The 19355-nt window shown below is 38.9% G+C and overlaps 1 protein-coding gene across 1 annotated transcript in view; it reads right to left on the bottom strand.

Annotated features, from left to right (window-relative positions):
• Positions 1-18643, bottom strand: part of MEI4 (meiotic double-stranded break formation protein 4) — a gene marked incomplete at its 3' end in the record, with an annotated part of 127904 nt that extends 109261 nt beyond the window's left edge. Inside the window, exon 1 of the mRNA XM_081140655.1 lies at positions 18583-18643. The remainder of the gene's footprint in view (positions 1-18582) is intronic.
• Between the last annotated feature and the right edge of the window lie 712 nt (positions 18644-19355).

Below are 19355 nucleotides of genomic sequence, written 5' to 3'. Positions count from 1 at the left end.
CTAGATGGTCTACCTAAGTTATTTGATTTGTGCCTGAAGGGCTAAATTGCAAATACATAGGTTAAGGTAATTAACTATTTTTAGACAAACATGAGTTGAAAATAAAAAAATGCAAACACAGTAAACATAAGAAATTTGGGTTGGCTTTATTAGTAGAAGACAAAGGAAACTATGACAAAAAAAAATATTACCAGAGATATTGAGAAGCATTTCATAATGATAAAAAGGTCAATTAATCAGGAAGATTAACAATTCTTAATGTGTATGCACATAATAGCAATTACAGAATTTCCAAAAATATGAAGCAAAAATTGAAAGAACTTAGGGAGAGGTAGAAAACACACAATCATATGTGAAAATTTTAACACACTTCTTTCAATTATTGATAGAATAACTAGACCTGGAATAATAATGATGATAATATAAAATATTTGAGCCTGGCCGGGCGTGGCTCAGCGGTTGAGCGTCGACCTGGGATCCAGGCGATCAGGGTTCGATTCCCGGTCAGGGCACATACCCGGGTTGTGGGCTCGATCCAATGACTCTCTCATCATTGATGTTTCTATCTCTCTCTCCCCCTCTCCCTTCCTCTCTCTGAAATCAATAAAGATATATTTAAAAAGAAATAAAAATAAATAAATAAATAAATAAATAAATAAATAAATAAAATATTTGAAAAGTATAACCAACCACCTTGAACTAACTGGCATTTATAGAACATTACACCTTATAGATAGAAGATGCATACATATTCAACTTCATATGGGACATTCAACAAGACAGATCATATGCTGAGAAACACTAGGTTCTCTAACCACAAGAAAAACTATTAGAAATGTCTAGAAAAATCCCTCAAATATTTAGAAAACGAATAATCCATTTCTAAATAAAATAGGGACAAAGAAAAAATTATAAATGTAACTAGAGTATTTTTTGATAGTAAGAACACAACATAATAAAATTTGAAGGGGAAAGCAAAAAACTTGTAAAGGAAAAATTATAGCTTCAAATACTTATTTTATAAAAGGTTTAAATTCAATGACCTACATTTCCACCTTAGAAAATTAGAAAAAGAATAATAAATAAAAACCAGAGGAAGTAGAAGACTATCAGAGATATAATTAGAATGCAATTCAATAAGAAGCAAACAATTAAGAAAATTTAAAAGCCAAACTTTTTTTAAAGATTAATAAAATTGATAAATGTCTAGAAGGACTTACCAAATAATAAAATAAAATAAAGAGATATAACAGCAATTGTAACAAGATGAGGAAAAACAGGAAAGATTTCACTATATATCCTCCTGCTTTTAAAAAAAGTAATAAGGCACGCTGCCGGGCGTGGCTCAGCGATTGAGCGTCAACCTAGGATCCAGGTGATCGGGGTTCGATTCCCGGTCAGGGCACATGCCCGGGTTGCGGGCTCGATCAATGACTCTCTCATCATTGATGTTTCTATCTCTCTCTCTCCCTCTCCTGTCCTCTCTCTGAAATGAATAAAGATATAGTTTAAAAAAAAAAAAAGTAATAAGGCAAAATTATGATCTATGCTAATAAATTTGAGAACTTATGATGAAATGAATACATTTCTTGAAAAAATATACTGACCAACACTTCATAAAAAAGACAAAAATTCTGAGTAGCCCTATATCTACTAAAGAAATTAGATATTTATTAAAAACCACAGCCATGCAAAACTTCCATTTCCATAGGGTTTCACTATTGGATTCTAGTAAACAATAAAAAAAGAAATTGTACCAAGTTTATACAAATTTAAAACTATAAAGCAGGGAGGGTAAAACAAACCTCAAAAACTTTTTGTAAAAAGCAAAGAAAGGAGAATCATCACAATTTGTTTTATAAATTCGATATGTATATTGGTATAACCCTGACACCAAAATTTACAAAATACTGCAAGGGGGGAAAAAAAAGTATAAACCAATGTGTAGTAAACACAAATTCAAAAATCATTTACACAATACTAGTAAATCAAACACTGCAATTTCTAAAAATCATCACCAAGCAGAGTTTTTCCAAGAAAGCAGGATTGGTTTAACATTCAAAATTCAATCACTGTAATTCTACATAGTAGCAGAATAAGTTCTTAAAAAAGTCAACATGATTATCTTAATAGTTTTGTAAAAAACATTTGAAAAATTCAGTGATTCATGATTTAAAGAAACCTCTTCATAAATAAACAAAAAAAAAAATAGAAGGGAATATACTAACTGTGATAAAGATCTACAAAAATCCACAGGAAACATTATACTTAATGATGAAACATTAAACACTTTACCCCTAAGACTGGAAACACAACAAAAATATCCACTCTTCTTATTTCTATTAAATACTTTACTAGGTAGTGAAAAACAGAAATAAATAAAAAGCTAGACTGGAAAAAAAGAAGAAAAAATTCTACCTATTAATATATAGCTTGGATGTCTATAGAAAACCCTAAGGAATCTTAAAACAAACAACTACGAGAATTCATGAGTGAATTTAGCTAAGACTCAGGACACAAAGTCAATACGTAAAAACCTATTATGTCTACAAAAAATCCATTTAAGTTAAAAAATTTAAAAAGCAAAATAATTAGGAATACATTTAATAGTAGATGTGAAAGACTTTCACCTTGAAAACTACGAAGCACTGTCGAATAAATTAAAGAACTAAATAAATTGAGAGATATACTGTGTTCATGGATTGGAAGACTTAATATTATTAAGATCTTAATTCTCCTCAAATTGACCTACACACACAATCCTAATGAAAATTCCAATCAACTTTATTTGTAGACCTTGATAAATTCTAAATTTTATACTGAAATTGTAAAAAACTAGCATAGCCAAAATAATCTTGAAAAAGAACAAAGCCAGAAAAATCACATTGCTTAACTGCAACGCAAAATACAGACAAAGCAATCAAGACAATATGGTATTACAATAAAGGTAGAGCAATGAAACAAAACAAAGTTTAGAACTAGATCCACATTTTTACAGTCAACTCATTTTCGACAAAGGCTTTATGGCAATTGGGAAACTAAAGTTTTTCAACAAATAGTGCTAAAACACTTAGTTAAATATAGGGGGGGGAAAATGAGCCCTGCCATCTATTTTAATCTTACTCCAAAATTAAATCTAGCTGAATCATAGATCTAAATGTAAAAACTAAAACTAGAAAAAAACAAGATGAGCTATGGGACAGAAAAGATTATTTATCCAAGTCATAAAAAGCATTAATCATTAGAGAAACATTGATAGATTAACCATCAAAGTTAAGTCGGCTAAGTGATGTCATCAAAAGACATTAAGAAAATAAAAAGCAAAACAATGAACTGGAAGGAAATGTTCACTCTCTACATCTGACAAAGGACTTGGATACAACTTTATAAAGAACTTCTACAAATCATTTTTTAAAAAGACAAACAACCCAACTAAAAAATGCTCAGAACACATAAATATATGTCATTTAAAAGGCTATAAAAAGTCAATAACTATACAGAGGTGGGCAAAAGTAGGTTTGCAGTTTTATGTGTATTCTTTTATTATAATTACTGTATTTATTATTATAATTGACCTACTTTTGCCCACCCCTGTGTAAAAAGGTATTCAACATTATTATTAGAGAAATACAAATTAAAATCACAGTGAGACACCACTTCACACCCATAAGAAGTGCTAAAATTAAGAAGTGTGTGAAAGCAACCGGGACTCTTACACATAGGCGGTGGAAATGTAAAATAGTATAACCATTTTTGGAAAAGGTTTCACAGTGTCTTAGAAATTTGAACATATATAGCTTAGGAGATCCACTCTTATTTATTTACCCAAGAGATATAAAAATAGCCCGGCCAGGCGTGGCTCAGTGGTTGAGCATCGACCTAGGATCCAGGCAATCAGGGTTTGATTCCCGGTCAGGGCACATGCCCGGTTGCGGGATTGATCAATGACTCTCTCATCATTGATGTTTCTATCTCTCTCTCTCTCTCTCCTTTCCTCTCTCTGAAATCAATAAAGATATATTTTAAATAAATAGATAGATAGATGATTGATGATAGATAGATGATAGATAGATAGATAGATAGATAGATAGATAGATAGATGATAGATAGATAGATAGATATAAAAATATATGTCACAAAAAGGCTTTCTGGTGGCTGCTCTCCTTCTGAGACAGCCCAGAGGCAGAAGCCATGACTCCCAGCTGAAAAGGCAGGATCCTAAAGGCCCACTTCCGCAAGGATTGGCAGCTGTGCGTTACCATGTGTTTTAACCAGCTGGCAGGGAAGATCCACCGACCCAAGGCCAGGCAAGCCAAAGCACATGACATGGCCCCCACCTCCTGTAGGCTAATCCAGCTCTGCCCTTTGCCAGCTAAATGACAGAGTAATTGCACCTTGCTTTGTCCATAAAATGAAAAATGTACAGTTGACCCTTGAACAAAATAAGGTTTAGGGGGTGCAGACCTCTCACACAATAAAAAATCGGTGTATAACACAAAATAAAAAATCAGTGTATAATTATGTATTCAGTCAGTAGTAACAGTCTCAAAAAATTGTTTTAAAGACCAAAGTGAATCATGGTTGAAAAGCATGTATGATAGTACCTGGTGAATATGCTCAAGAATTGTTAGCTGTTTTTATCACTACTAGTACTAGTACTACTATTTCAGCTATGCTATTACACCACAATTTATTTGATGGGAAGAAATGAATCTTGGAACCACATAATTCCTAATTTTGTGCTCTCCTACCCAATTTTATTAGTTTAACCATTGCATTGATCAGTGTCGTCCTTGATACCCAATTAGTAAGCTTGAATTCAAATGCAGTTCTGGTATAACTGGAAAAACAATTAGTCATTCTGTGCCCAAATGTTCACTTTTCTAGACAAGGGTAATTGTTTACTTAACAAAAGCTTCCACCATAATTGCTGTTATTAAAGTTTACACTGACCTTGTATCAGTAATGAGCCTAGTGAAATTATTTTGTTTAATTCCAAAATATTTTATAAAATCATAAACTAATTTTCATACATCTACAAATACAGATTCTTCTAAAACATATACCCCCTTCCCCAAAACAGAATATAAACAAACCACTCATTTGATAATTATTCTCCCATGTCAAGTATATTTGCAACACTTTGGCATTTAGCAATGACAGATTTAAAACATTCTGCTGAAAGCTCCTCTGTGATTAAAACACATTTTAAAGCAAATTAAAAATAAGTTTAAATAAGCAGCTGTTCAGGGACTCTGACCAAACATGATTCTGCAAATTTAAATTTAGAACAGTTTGACACAGCACTAGCTGCTGACAGCATTATTTGATCTGAGTAGACGTGCAAACATTCAACAATAAAAAAGCATGTGTCAATAATTCATAGGTCTAGAGTCAACTCTCTTGGGTAAGGAAAGTGTATCTTTTTATTTTTTTCCTATATCCCAAGACACTTTTTTGCTCTGTGCAAAGTCTTCCCTCTTCAGCCTGCCAGTAGACAGATCACCTGTTACAATCAGATGTTCTGCTGACTTCAGTTGTTTTTGTCCATTAAGGACCAGGCAGCCAACTAACTCAATGTGCGAGTCACTAAACCACAAAAGACAGCAATTGGTGTGGAAATTCAACACTCCTTGCACTCCCAGTACTCTTAACCCCTCAATCCCCTTCAAGTAGATGAATGAGGTGTTCCTAACCCAACCCTGAGAACTCTATTTGGCAGGTAACATGTTTCTTAGACTCTGTTCATGCTGGGAGACAAACTGAGATCCCAGTATCCTTTTGGCCCAATTTAACCTTCTACTTTTTAGGGCCTAAGTACACTGGCATCTCTGCCTCCCTTGTGTGTTAAATCCCCTTCATCCACTAACTCCAAAAACCATATTAACACAGAAATAGCCAACTAGCTGGGGCTGTGATCACTTCAAGACAAAGGTTCTTGTAGTGATAACACTGTCAATCAGAAATCTAGATGATGAATAGCTACAATGAGCACACACAAACAGGAAATTCAATTATTTGTTGGACTTTAAAATAAAACATTACCCATCAAATTGTGATCCTAAGTCATTAGAAATTGAAGCCAGTGATAAATTACATTTTTTAATTTGAGAATTCTAATATTTCACTCCATGAATCCTGCTCAGGTAACTATTCTGTCAGAAAATGGCCTTGCAGCACAAGGAAATTAACTGACCAATTAATTTACGGATCTGAAATATAAAAAAGAACAATTCATAAATTTGCCAGCTGTACCTTTCTTTTGCTCAAACAACTGGGAAGCATCTCATTGTACTTTTTGATAGTCAGACCACATCAGAAACATAAACATGATGATCCTTCATTCATCTACTCAACAAGTACTTTTCCATCACAAAACAAGTAAGTAAAATATCTGTATGAAAATTGTGATGAACAGCTGAAAAAACTAATTCAGGTAAGATGGAGAAAGAAGGGACTGGGTGTAATTTTAAATACTGTAATCAAGAAAGGCCTCAATGAGCAGATGACTTTTGAGCAAAGATACAAAGGGAGGTGAGGGAGCAAGTTAGGCTGATGAGGAAGTGTGTGAAAGAGGAGGCCAAGGAGAGGGAAGCTGATAGGCCTGAGGCAGGGGCTGTGGTCCATAGAGCACTTTCCCCAGCACCATCTTATCTGACCCCAGTAATAATGCTATATATTAGGGCGGTTATTATGCCCTTGTTAGAGCTGAGGGTCTGAGGCTCAGCTATGTTACCACTTATCCAACGTCACACGGTAAGAAGTAGTGCTGACACCTTAACCTAGGTGTTACAGCTCAGACTAGTTTTTTCCACTGAGCCAACTGCCACACTGCTGTGTTCAATTCTGTGTACTGCAACTTGTCAGAAATGATGGATTAAACCAGACTATCATGATGGGTGATTGTAAAGGTGATGGGTCTGGAGACATCATGTGGAACTGCTGAAGGAAGAGAAGATCTGGAGGAACACCACATTTGAAAGGCTGCCAGACAGAAGAGGGGGAGAGGTGTTCAATATTTCTCAAGAAGGCAGAACTAACCAACACATGGAAATTACACAGAGACACATTTCCAACATATAGATGAATAAGTGATAGGTGCTGTCCAACACTGGAATGGGCTGTCTTGTCAAGTTATAAAACTCCAATTACTGGAGTTACTCAAGCAGAGGCTGAATGGCCACTGGTCTGAGATGAAGACAGATTTCAGTACTTCGCTGCAGTGAAGGCTACACGGATTGACTGATGTCTTTTCCAAGTCTGAGTCCATGATTATATAAGCACCGGCAGTGCCATGTGGCAGTTAAACGTTCCAGCTGTGAAGTCACACAGCTTGGTTAAAATGCAGTCTCCACCACTTATAAGATTTGTACACTTGATCTCTATAAACCTTGGTTTGCTTATATGAAAAATGATAAAAATAAAAGAAGCCACCTCATGAGGGCTGTTGTGAGGATTAAATGAGATAACCCATGCAAAGACTTAACATGGTGCCTAACACATAGTAAAAGCTCAGTAAAATTTAGTTTATACAGACATAAATGTGTATTTGGGAGCATGTATATAAAATGTGTGTGTGTGTGTGTGTGTATAAATATATATACACAAATTTGTTTCTCTAGCTCTGTTTTTACTTTTACTCAGTGGTTCAATGTCCCCAAAGCTGAGTTCTTACAGCACGGTGAATTACATGATGATGCTAACCATAATAGTAATAATAAACACTTAAACAGCCAGCATCCTAGCCTAATTATTTCATATTATCTCTCTTTATTACCAGGAAATATGCAGAAAAGTTCATCTTTTAAACATTTGAGGCACCAATTTAAAATCTATGAAAGAAAAATCAACAATTTTCTTAATTGAAACAACTATTAAAAATTCAGAGCCTTTCAGCATGAGAAAGAATACCTAACGATCTGCACCTGTACTTAATGTATGTTTATACCCAAGTAATCAGACATGCACGTGTATGTACATACATACACACACACGCACTTTCTATTTTGAAATTAGAGAGCTAAGCTGGAAAGTCTACAGTTACTTTTAAATTACTTCTTAATAAGCAAAATGATTCCAGATATTTCTTACCAGGGTCAAGTATTTTACACATGTGTGTCTGTATTAATAGAAAATGAAAGAGAAATACCCATAGAAAGGTGTATCTGTGTATGCTGGACTCTGGAGATCCTTCTAGAAGATGAACAATGAGTTACAATTTTAGGTAGATTTGTCATCACTCTTTTGTCATTCTGGATACACATAGCTATTATTCATGGGGAAAACATTCAAGAATGGGCCCGAATGGTAAAAGAAAGCCTACACTTCAGAAGAAATGCAGGCAATGTCACTACATTTTATTTCTGCAGTAGGGTGTTCAATGCTTTTTAGAAAGACATAGCATGATACATTATAGAAAAGGAAAAAATTACTTTCAATGACAGACTTGTATGATTCAACAATGCATGGATGGATTTATATCCATCATCACAGTTGATCCTCCCAGTAACCCTGTGACACTGCTGCAATTATCCATTCTTTCTGAATATGCAAATAGAGGTTCAGGGAATAACCTGCTCAAAGTCACATACTAAGAAATAAAGATACAACTTGATTCTAAAACCATTTATCTTTATTGCCCCTCATGTGAATACATTAAATTACCATATTTTGGCACACTAATCTATTTTTAATAGATTTCAAGTATAATAAAATTTATTTAGCACGAAAACTATATTGAATACATGTCATGGATTCTTAAGAGCTTGGCGTTAGAAGAGGTACTCCAGTCTGTCACCCAATGACAGAATCAGGAGTCCAACTCAGTCTCCATGGACATGATGGTATTGAAAATTTGACTACCTAATGATCTGTTCTTAGAAACTCCTTCCAGACACTCTAATAACTTCTGCTTAATTCCAAGTGCACCCTTAAACAAAAAACAGAATAAGGTCCACTTTGCCAAATCACCCTCCAAGGATTGGAAGTGAGCAATCATGCTCTCCCCGCATAAAATCCCCCATACCCATTTCTTATAAAATTATAATACTGAGCCTCTTTTCATTGTGGCAGCCACCTCTGATTATTCTGATTTGTAAAAATCCCTCTTCAGAGTGACACGAAGCACTAAATCTCCAATTCAGCAATGAACATAGTTACAGCCCTTGAACCTTTCTCTTAATGCCACCCAAGAGAGTGTTGTTAATTGTCAAGTCTCAGTGATAGCTCAGATGGACATAATAGACGATTAAAAACCTGTGTGTGTTTTTAAGCTAGATCTGTAGACACCCAACTGATTCTATTGAAAAACAAAAAACACTGCCAGCCTTCTAGCTTCACTTCTCTCTGCTGCCCAAGGACAGTCTAGCCACAGAGTACTCTTGCTGCTATTGGAACAAACCATGTACTCCTCATAATTGTAAGCCTTTGTCCAGGATGTTTACTCTCTGACAGAAACACCCTTTCCCCAACCCCTGCCTGCAGACTCCCCACTCACCCTTCAAGGCCAGTTCAATTGCCGCTCTGAAGTCCTCTAGATTCACCCCTCCTTTCTTCCTCACCCTCATTCTATGAACTGCATTTCCACAACAATCTGGAACCATTGTTATCACAAGGTGCTACCATTAGCCATTTGGGGCTCCCTCTCCCCTACTAGACAGCAAGTGAGCTCAGCAGAGGCACTGACCGTGCCTTCATCTTTTATTCTTTCTAGCACTGTGCTCAGTGGGAAGATTGAGCCATATTATACATGAATGACTATGATAAAGGGTTGGAAGTGAAATAGTTCACAGAAAGGAGAGATTAAGTCCAGCTAAGGGATCTTGGAAAGCTTCCTAAAGAAGACAGTCCACAAGGGAAAAGAGACAAAGTGAAGATGCTTTAGAAATGAGGGCCTGCTTGGTTATATGGATAAAGGGAAAGGCCTCAGCAGGGATGAGAAAAGCGATGAGCCTGGGTGGAGTATGGAGACTCTAAGGGAAACACTAACATCTCTCGGACACCTCTGCAAACCTGGCACTATGCATTCACTTTACATTTAGCAATTCATTGAATGACCGCATTTAATAATGTAGAACTTAGTATCTTTAGAGCTAAGGAAATTGAAGTTCTGAGAAGGAAGCCTTCTCAAGGATACCTAGTTAACAAGTGGTGGGACTGTTGTTATGTTTTGTTTTTTAATATTCATCTTTCTGCATGTATTCTTTCTGCAATACAGATCCTGGGCTTGGGAGTAGTATTAAGTGTAACCTGGATAGACTGGGCCTCTCTGAACTGCCCTGTGGTCATCTTGTGCCAACTTTGATGCCCATCTCAGCTTACCACCACAGAAGCACATGCACATGCATGCACGCACACACACATTCAGGCCCACTAACACCAAAGCTCTGTTAAATGAGAGATATTTCTCCCTAAAGACTCCCAGTGAGACAGGAAAGAATAATACTGCATATCAATCAACCTTAAAAACCCCCATCAAAAATCTTTTCAAATATGTCTTGAAGAGGCAAGAATAGCATAAGGACTAGGAGAGCAGGTCCAGGAGCCAAGCATCCTAGCTCCCTATTAACTGTGTGACCTTAGGTTACTCAACCTCTCTGTATCTTGGTCTGTTGATCTAAAATGGGAATCAAAATACTACTTAACTTATAAAGTTATTGATAAGATAAAATTAGTTAAAGCATGTGACCTCTATGAACACTTATCAGGCACATAGAAAATACTCAATGCAATGCTTGATCCACTTGAGACTAGTATGTGGCTATGATTCAATCCCAGGCCAACTGTCTCCAAAGCTTGTGCCTCCACATGGGTCTTACTATACATCTATTAAGAGGCCAGGGACAGAGACACGTGTGGGCTGATGTGAAGAGAAGAGAACGGACCTCTGGAACAGGCCTGGATGATCTGACAAATGAGAAGTCAGAGGCAAAGGGGGGGGGGGAGGAAGGGCACTTCAGATGGGGTGGACAGTAAGAACAGAGAGCAGATAAGGACATGGGTATTTGTGGGAGAGCACATGGACCTCCTTGACTACAAGATATTTCCCCCCTGGCCAGTGTGGCCCAGTAGTTAGTGTGTCGGCCAGCACATCAAGGGGTCTCAGGTTTGATTCCCAGTCTAGGGCACATGCCTTGGTTGCGGGTTTGCTCCCCACCCCATCTCCCCAGTCAGGGCAACCAATCAAAGCCCCCTACCCCAACCCCCCAGCGCCCCACCCCTGCTCCCTCCCTTCTACTCTCTCTTTCTGAAAAGCAAATGAAAAAATACCTTTGGGTGAGGATTAACAACAACAAAAATAAGAAGATCTTTTAGGGAACAAAGGGAAATAATACAGGAGAGGGAAGTTGGGATCTTGGAAGTCAGTCAGAGAACTCTGAATTTACTGCACTGGACAACTGGAAACAGGTGCCGTCCTCTGAGTGGATGAATGAAATGGGCCAGTGGTGTTTTAGCAAGAGGATTAACCTGGGTAGGATGGAGCTAAGGGACTAATGACACCACACAGTAAAGGTGGGTTGGAGAAAAAGGCCAGGACGCTGAAAGTGTGCACCTAGCATACGGGAAGCTCCTAGAAATGGCTGTGAAATGCCAGGGCTTGCTGCCAGACTGGAAAGGAAAGAAGGTGAGGGAAGACTTGAATACTATGTTGGTGAAGCAACGGACCCCAGTCAGAAACACATACTAAAAATACTGGAAAGTACAAAATGTACAAAATAATGCTGATGAAATATTTACTCAGACCACTCGAACTTTCTCTGAAGTCACTTCCTTATTTTTTGCTGAACCTTAGTTTTTATCAATGAGAGATGAAAATGAGGTAAGCATATTAATAATTAAAGAAGCCGGGTTCCTGCTATGTAGTCTGAATCAGTGCCTTTCTCAGTGATCTTACACAGTACTCATATTTTTAAAGATATATTGTGAAACTGGAGTTTGCCTATTATTTACCACTAAAGATTTTTACGTCAGCAATCTAGTATAAAATGTACTGCTGGGGTCTTTGAGCTGTAATGGGTGCTTCATTTGCTGTCCACCATTATGCTATAGTTACCTGCATACATGCTACACTTAAAGTATTACCATTTGGGTTTTGGGAAATGGATTTTGATGATAATTTATTGGAAGTATATGTCATTTTTAAAATCTGTTCATTAAATAGATGAAATAGTGCTTAGTAATTATCAAATAAGTAGATAGATGATGGACAATGACTGATTTTTTAAATTAAAAAACACAACAATCCTTACAAGAGGAAGCTATTTAGAAGCCATATTTATAACAGAAATAACTTTTTTAGGAAGCAGCAACTTCTTGAGACCCACCTAAGTGTTTTGTACTCTATTATAAGAAGGCAGAACGTCGTGAGAAACTTATATTCTGCCAACAAACGTTCAGCACCATTTATTGGTTGTGCCAGGCAGTGGATATACGGATAACCCTCAGGAGCTCTGCTTCCAGGGGAAGGCAAACGAATAAGAAAATAAATAAAGTACAAACTAATGCATGAATAATAGAGCTTTAGATAAAGTACACAAACAGTTCAGAAGAGAAAGAAGTAGTTTTCGCCTACCACTGTTCCAAGAGATAAAAAGTAATGGATCATATACAATCAGCTATTGTAAAATTCATTTTGAAGAACTTGAAAAGAATCACAAGTATTTTTTTTAAATCATGCAATAAAAGGAAGGCATGGGAAATGGCGCAGCCTCTGAAATATACTTCTGAACAATTATATTAAAGATTAAGAAACTCACATCTCTTTCCAACAATAAAAATTACTTTCTAATGGGTTGTTTTCATTCTTTTATTCATCCAGATTAAACCAAAGCACACACTAAATACAAGAGGATTTATTTTCCAGAGTTCTGCCATGGTGAAAGCAATCTAATCAAAAATGAAATGGGGAATGAACTCACTGAATAAATCAGAAGGAAGAATTAAAGAACCTGACAGATATTTCAGAGGCCTGTTAAAAAATAAATTGGACTTTCATTATAAAAATTGACTTAAATGAATGGTATACTTAAAGAACCTACTTCAGAACATTTCCTTAAAGTCAACCTGATTATCAGTCATAAAATATTGCATTTCAATATACTATTTTGTTATATTTCCAAAATGCAAGAAGTACAGTAATGGCAGAAACACAGGGTGAATGTCCAAAAAGAAAAGGAACAAAATGCTAAGAATCTCTAAGTATGCTGATATCTGCTGTTCAGACTTCAAACCTAAATAAAAAGTTGAGCAAAATACTTCAAATGCTGCCTCCTTAAGTAGCAGAAGGATGATTAGTGTACTTTTGATAGTTGAGGAAAAGTAAAAGAAAACTGGATAGCAGATAGCATTCTAAAGATCTGCAATTTGTAAACTACTTTACTCTCTAGATAGACAACCTTTAAATATATAGGTACATCCAACAGTAGGGAAAAAAATTAAACCATCATCACAGACAACTGTTCATATGATGTGAATATTAAATCAACAGAGGTGGGGAGTATAGAGTGGGGCTGGATCATGTTTCCCTTTACATTTGCAAAGCAAGGAAAGAGGAGGGTGTTGATCCTTCTCATAGTCATACATTAGAGGTAGTAAGCCTTCTGGGTAAAGTTATCATGCTCATATCCAACTCAACATGATCAGACAAACACATGGAAAAAGAGATTCTGTTCTAGATATCCCACTTTTAAGCACACAGAGATGGTAAAGGAACTCAAAAACTTGCTGCCTGAAGAACAGAGGAATAAAATGCAAACTGGACTTGCTCCATGAAACCCCAAGGGACAGGATAAGGACAGTGGGTGCAAGTTGTGTATACATATTCTATCAGTCACATGTGTCTAGAGTTTTAGGAGTAGTGAGTTCCCTGTTAAGTGTTCAAGTATAGAGAGAGAGATGATAGGGATGGAGCAGAACGTACCCAAACTCTAAACAGAAAAGTTAGATGGATCACCTTCTAGGTGATCTTTCACCTGAGATCCTGTGATTATAAGAAATAGAAATCCTAGTCACTGACTTTGTAGGACTTAAAAGTAACAAACAATAGATGTCTTTGAAAAAAGTAGTAAGAATACTATCACCATTGGGGTCCAGGGAGAAAGCTAATTTTACCTCAATTTTGGTAATGGGAGAAGAGTTTAATAAAGCGACTATTTCTAAGTGTGGGTAACCCAAAGGCATAACACAATGTCCCGGGGCCCGGTAACAACAGCAATGGGGCAGGGGCATCCTTCACCAGGGGAAAGTCCTAGGCCTAAAGGGATGAGAGGAGACAGCAGTTATCAGAACTGGGAGATTGAGGATGGTAAGGAGAGGACCACCTGACAGCAGCTGTAACTTTTCATCCGACTGGATCATCCTTACAACTGTGGAGGGAAAAGGGACTGGTGCGACCCTGCAGGATGAAGGGGTAGGGAGAAGGTCTGGAGTGTCAAAAGGAAGATATTTAGCATAACTGCTAGAAAAGCCACATAAAACAGGGCAAACAATGAAAGCACTACACTGGGCAAGAGTAGAATATATTCTCTTTCATGTCCCTTCCAAAGAATATAATACTGTATGCATTTTTACTGGTGGGAAGTCACAGACCTATGTTCTTTACTATATCATCATATATCACGAGCTCTTTTTTTCCATTCCTTGCGCATCCCCCTGGATTTGTTCTCTCACCTCCAATTGGAGTTAAGCACTCAACTCCAATATAGTAGTATCACAGAATACAAATTATAGGACCTGAAAATCTGAAAATAGAACCATCTCGCCTACTTTAGTCAAATAACTTTCCATTAGATGTCCTAGCTACTCATTCCTTTATTTAAAAAATATGTTTAATTATCTACTTCTCAGGCACTCTGCTAGGCAGGGACACAACAGTCAACAAGACAGGTCCACCTCTACCTTCACAGAGCTTTCAGCCGAGTATCAATCACTACAGTCTATAACACCCTCTGTTCAGTAAAGGAATTTCAGAAGTTCTATAGATCAGATGTTGGCAAACCATAGCCCACATGCTTCTATAAAGCATGTTTTATTGAAACAGCCATGTCCACTCACTTATATATTGTCTGTCATTGCTTTAGTGCCACAGCTTCAGAGCTGCATAGTTGCTACAGAAACAGTATGGCCTGCAAAGAATGAAATATTTTCTGTCTGGCCCTGTACAGAAAATTTCTGCCAACACTTGCTCTAAATAAAACCTAATGCTTTAAGAATATACAGAACAGAACACATATTATATATATATTATATATTATATATATATATAATATATATTATATATAATATGTATATATTATACATATATATGTGTATTTATACATATATATATGTATAATATATCCCTGGGTGCCCTAGTTACAAACCAAATCATGAAGGCAGCTGTCTTCCTGCAGGTCTGTATTTCTACTGTTATAAGTTTTGTTTGTTTTCCTTCTTTCATTGTAAAGGCAGATAATGAAAAGTATCAGGTGGCTAAGGTCTTCTATTAATAGGTAACTCTCTTAAGATGATGCTCACATTGTCTTATATTGTATCTAGTCTTCAAAGGATCCTTTTCTCAGAATCACACCAAACAAATTTTGACAGGGTGACTTTAGGTTATCTTTTAAATTGAACAACAAAATTGATTGTAAAAGCACTTAGCCAACACTCAAGTGCTATATAAATGCAAAATCCTAGCAGCAACAGTACCTTTCCTTCCCTGCAGATAGAAATATGAGTGGATGCTTATTCCCCAATCATTTCACCCAGGGAGCATTAAAATTTAAAATGAAAGGAAAAAAACAAACAAACTAGCTTTCATTGACTAAAATTCCTAAGAAGAACTGACAGGATCTGTGCTGGCTCTGGTTCCTTCAGCAGATGTTAAGAGGCTAAGTCAGTGGTGACTGTGGCTGACTATTGATTTGCCATTCCCCAAACCCTTTCCTTTCCCTAAGGGAATCAATGTAGCGTGAATAAAATTAAATGGCCACTTAGTTCATACTTACAACACTATAATGCAGCAATAACTGGCTTTAGAAATATCCTTGTAAAGCCTTGGTTCCTGAAAATTTTCCCATCTCACCAACCCACTGATAAAACAAATTTAAAGTGCTCAAAAGAGGGGAGGCTGAGCCCAACAGCGAACAGAAAATCGGGGATTAAACGATAATAGTGAGGCAGCATGGGGAAGGGATGGCTTACTCAGTTACACAAGAGATCTCTTTTAAGGGACCGGCTTAAACATTCTATATTTGAAAATGCCTTCCTTACCCCCTTAAACCATGTCAGTTCCCTCACATGCTCATAACATTCCATACTTTTGTTTCCTAGCAGTTATCACAACCGTAACTGTTTTCCTTACTTTATTAGTTGTTGGATGTCTGTCTGAGTATCAAGTGAGTTCCATTGAGCTCATTACCTATCTGTTCAGAAATCTCAACAGCTAACATGTGAAAAAAATTAGTTGACTGACCTAACAAATGAATGGATAGGTAAGCAAGCTGGATCCTAGGCACTCTGCTGGCACATAAGCAAGCTCTGGTTATTCTGTGATATGCTCAACACTAATGGCCAATGTCTTCCTGTCCTTATGTACCCTGGGGTATGTTCTAAGAGTATGCACTAATAGCCTATCAACTCTTTGTATCTTCTCCACCAACAATCTCCTCTCTATTCTCTCAATCTCTTTTTCAGTACTGACTTCTGTCTCTCAGTACATAATCATGCTCAGGTTGATCCCAGCTGTAAAAAACACCACCACACACTCTCCAATCACCCCCCACGAGAGCTAGCTGTTCCTACTGAAGTTGCAAGTGACATAACTGCCAAACTTTACAGCTGCTTGCAAATTCTCCTTCAGCTTCTTCGCAGTGTTTTACCCTAATGACCACTTCTCTAAAAACGCTTAGCTCTCCGACTTAAGCGGCACTACTCCCGATTATCCTTCTAGAACATGTCCTGTCAGTTCTATAACCTAATACATAAAAAAAAGTCTCTACTTTTTCCTCAAACCATTAATGCCTCTTGTCTTTGACTGCATCAGCCTTCTGATTAATCTCTCAGCTCCTTCCAATCCATTCCTCACAGTGCAGTCATGTTTACCTCAAAAATGCTAAACTGGCTCTATTACATTGTGACTGACCTTCAGCTTCAAGTGTCTTTGTACAGCATACACATGTCCTATGAAAGAGTTAAAATATTTTCTCTGATCTTCACCACAATATCCACTGGACTCCAAACATCTTTATATATGCTAAGACATATTTAAGGTAATATTTTCTAAGCTGTTTTAACAAGGCCTCCAAAATACTGGTTCTGGAAATCTGGTTCCAAATATTGGTATTCCTGCCATCATTCATGAAAAAAGAATAAATATCATACTCAAAGTCATCAATTTGTGTTTCTGACCTTCATTCCCAGATTTTACCTCTGAATTTTGTCAATTGTGGTCTATTTCCCTGTTCTGAAAGCCATCCAGATTATACAAGTTCCAAATTACTGCACTTGATCTAAAACCCTTCTAAAGTAAGTCTCCCCAAATAAAAACAAGTAGAACAGTGGATAGCAATACACAAATCTCCGCCAAGTGACTGAGTCTCAGTAAAGACACATGATAACACTGGTAATCTCTTGATTTAATTAGAAAAAAGGCAATACAAACAAGCCCAAAAAACTGATCAATGTGTATAATTAATCAGACACAAATATTGCTAATGACAAATATATCCTACTCATGAACAAAGTCCATGTTATTATGTGTTTTTTCCACGAGCATATTACGCATATTAAAAACCGTATGCTTCTTTATAATCTGTGGATCCTAATGAAGTTCACATCCAAAATGTTTGTGCACTTCTAGACTATAAAGCTATGCAAAGCCTGTCGTCATTCGCTCAGTCCAAGCTACTTCTCCTGCCTTATTTCCTGCCTCTTCAGGTAGCCACACTGTAACACGTTCCTGGCAGGCCAGGCTTCTTGCCTTTACTCTTACAGGGCCCTTCCTCTGTCAGGCATCCCCCACTTCTGCTCCTATTTCCCAAACACGAGGTACCTACCCCTCCGTCCGGTGCGGCTTCTCCGCGAAGCCTTGCTGTCCACAGCGCTTTAGTCCTTCTACTGCGATTCCACCCTTTCCCCTGAACGTTTCTTATGTACCCAGACTCCCACCTCCAACACAAGTCTGTGAGAGCTCTGGGTGAGGACACCACGTGCCCCATCTCTGACACCTGTAGCCCTTGACACTTCCTCCACCATAACCGGTGCTCAGCGAATGGATTTGCCATTCCCGCAAGTGGCCTCAAAACATGGGCCTCCCCTTCTCCAGGACGCCTCAGGAACCATTTTGGTGGCCACGCCGGGCGCGACCGTGCTCGGCGGCGTGGGGCACACCGGACAAAGCCACAATCCTGTGGGCGATGCTTCGGGGACTCCCGACGCCCCAGGGCGGCCGCGATTGGCGCGACGGGCTCGGCAGGGGAAAGAAAGAGGGGCCCGCGGTGCGCGTGGCCCTCACGGCTGCACGGCGCGAACGCGGGTCCCGCCCGGCCACGTGCGCCCACCCGGCGCCGCGGGGAGGGGAGGGCGCCGGAGCCCCCCACCTACCTTCAGGGCTCCTGCAGCTGAGGGTGGGCGCCCTTGGCGGGGAGCCGGGGCCAGGAGCGCTGGGGCCCGGAGCGCTGGGGCCGGGGCTCTGCGCCATCCCGGGGGCGGCAGGAGGCCGACGCCGGCCCAGGCAGCTAGGCCCCGACCGGACTGAAGCGCCCCCGCCTTCTGCCCTCAGGGAAGCGTCGGGGAGAAAGCCCACGGGCCCCAAGCCCCGGAAGGCCCCGGAAGGCCCCGGAAGGCCCCGGAAGGCCCCGGAAGGCCCCGGAAGGCCCCGCTGCCCCTCGGCCGGCCGGGAGCCCGCTGCCTGCCTGCTGGGAAAAGCCGGCTCGGGGGCGGGGGCGAGAAAGCGTCCCCAGCTCTGCGGGAGCCCAGGAGCCCCGCAGGTCCCTAAGGCTCCGCGGACCGAGAGGAAAGCCGGGTCGCCTTCCTAAGGAGAGCGCCCCCTCGCGTCTGCCGGAAGTGGCCTCGGACCGAGAGGAAAGCGGGCCTCGGAGGGGCGGCTCCTAGAGAGGCGCGGCGATTCCGATGGGAAAGGGGGCGGGAGGTTCTAGAACAAGCTTCCCTTTTCCAAAAGTGAAATGAAGCCTTTATTTCTTGCAAGAAATTGTGACTATTATCGTGATTGTGCTCCCTTTTTCCTTTTACGTTGTCTTTCTCCCCTGTATTCTGAATCATGCTTTGCCGTACGTCGTTCTAGAATTCCGTCGTGCTTTAGATCCCCGTTAGATTCCAAGCGTCGCCTGCGGTCGTCGTTAGCATTGCACACAGGG

Source organism: Miniopterus schreibersii (assembly GCF_964146895.1).
Source record: "Miniopterus schreibersii genome assembly, chromosome: 6".
Taxonomy (NCBI): Eukaryota; Metazoa; Chordata; class Mammalia; order Chiroptera; family Miniopteridae; genus Miniopterus; species Miniopterus schreibersii.
The sequence above is the reverse complement of the archived record's forward strand: the minus strand, read 5'-3'. Positions and strand labels throughout refer to the sequence as shown.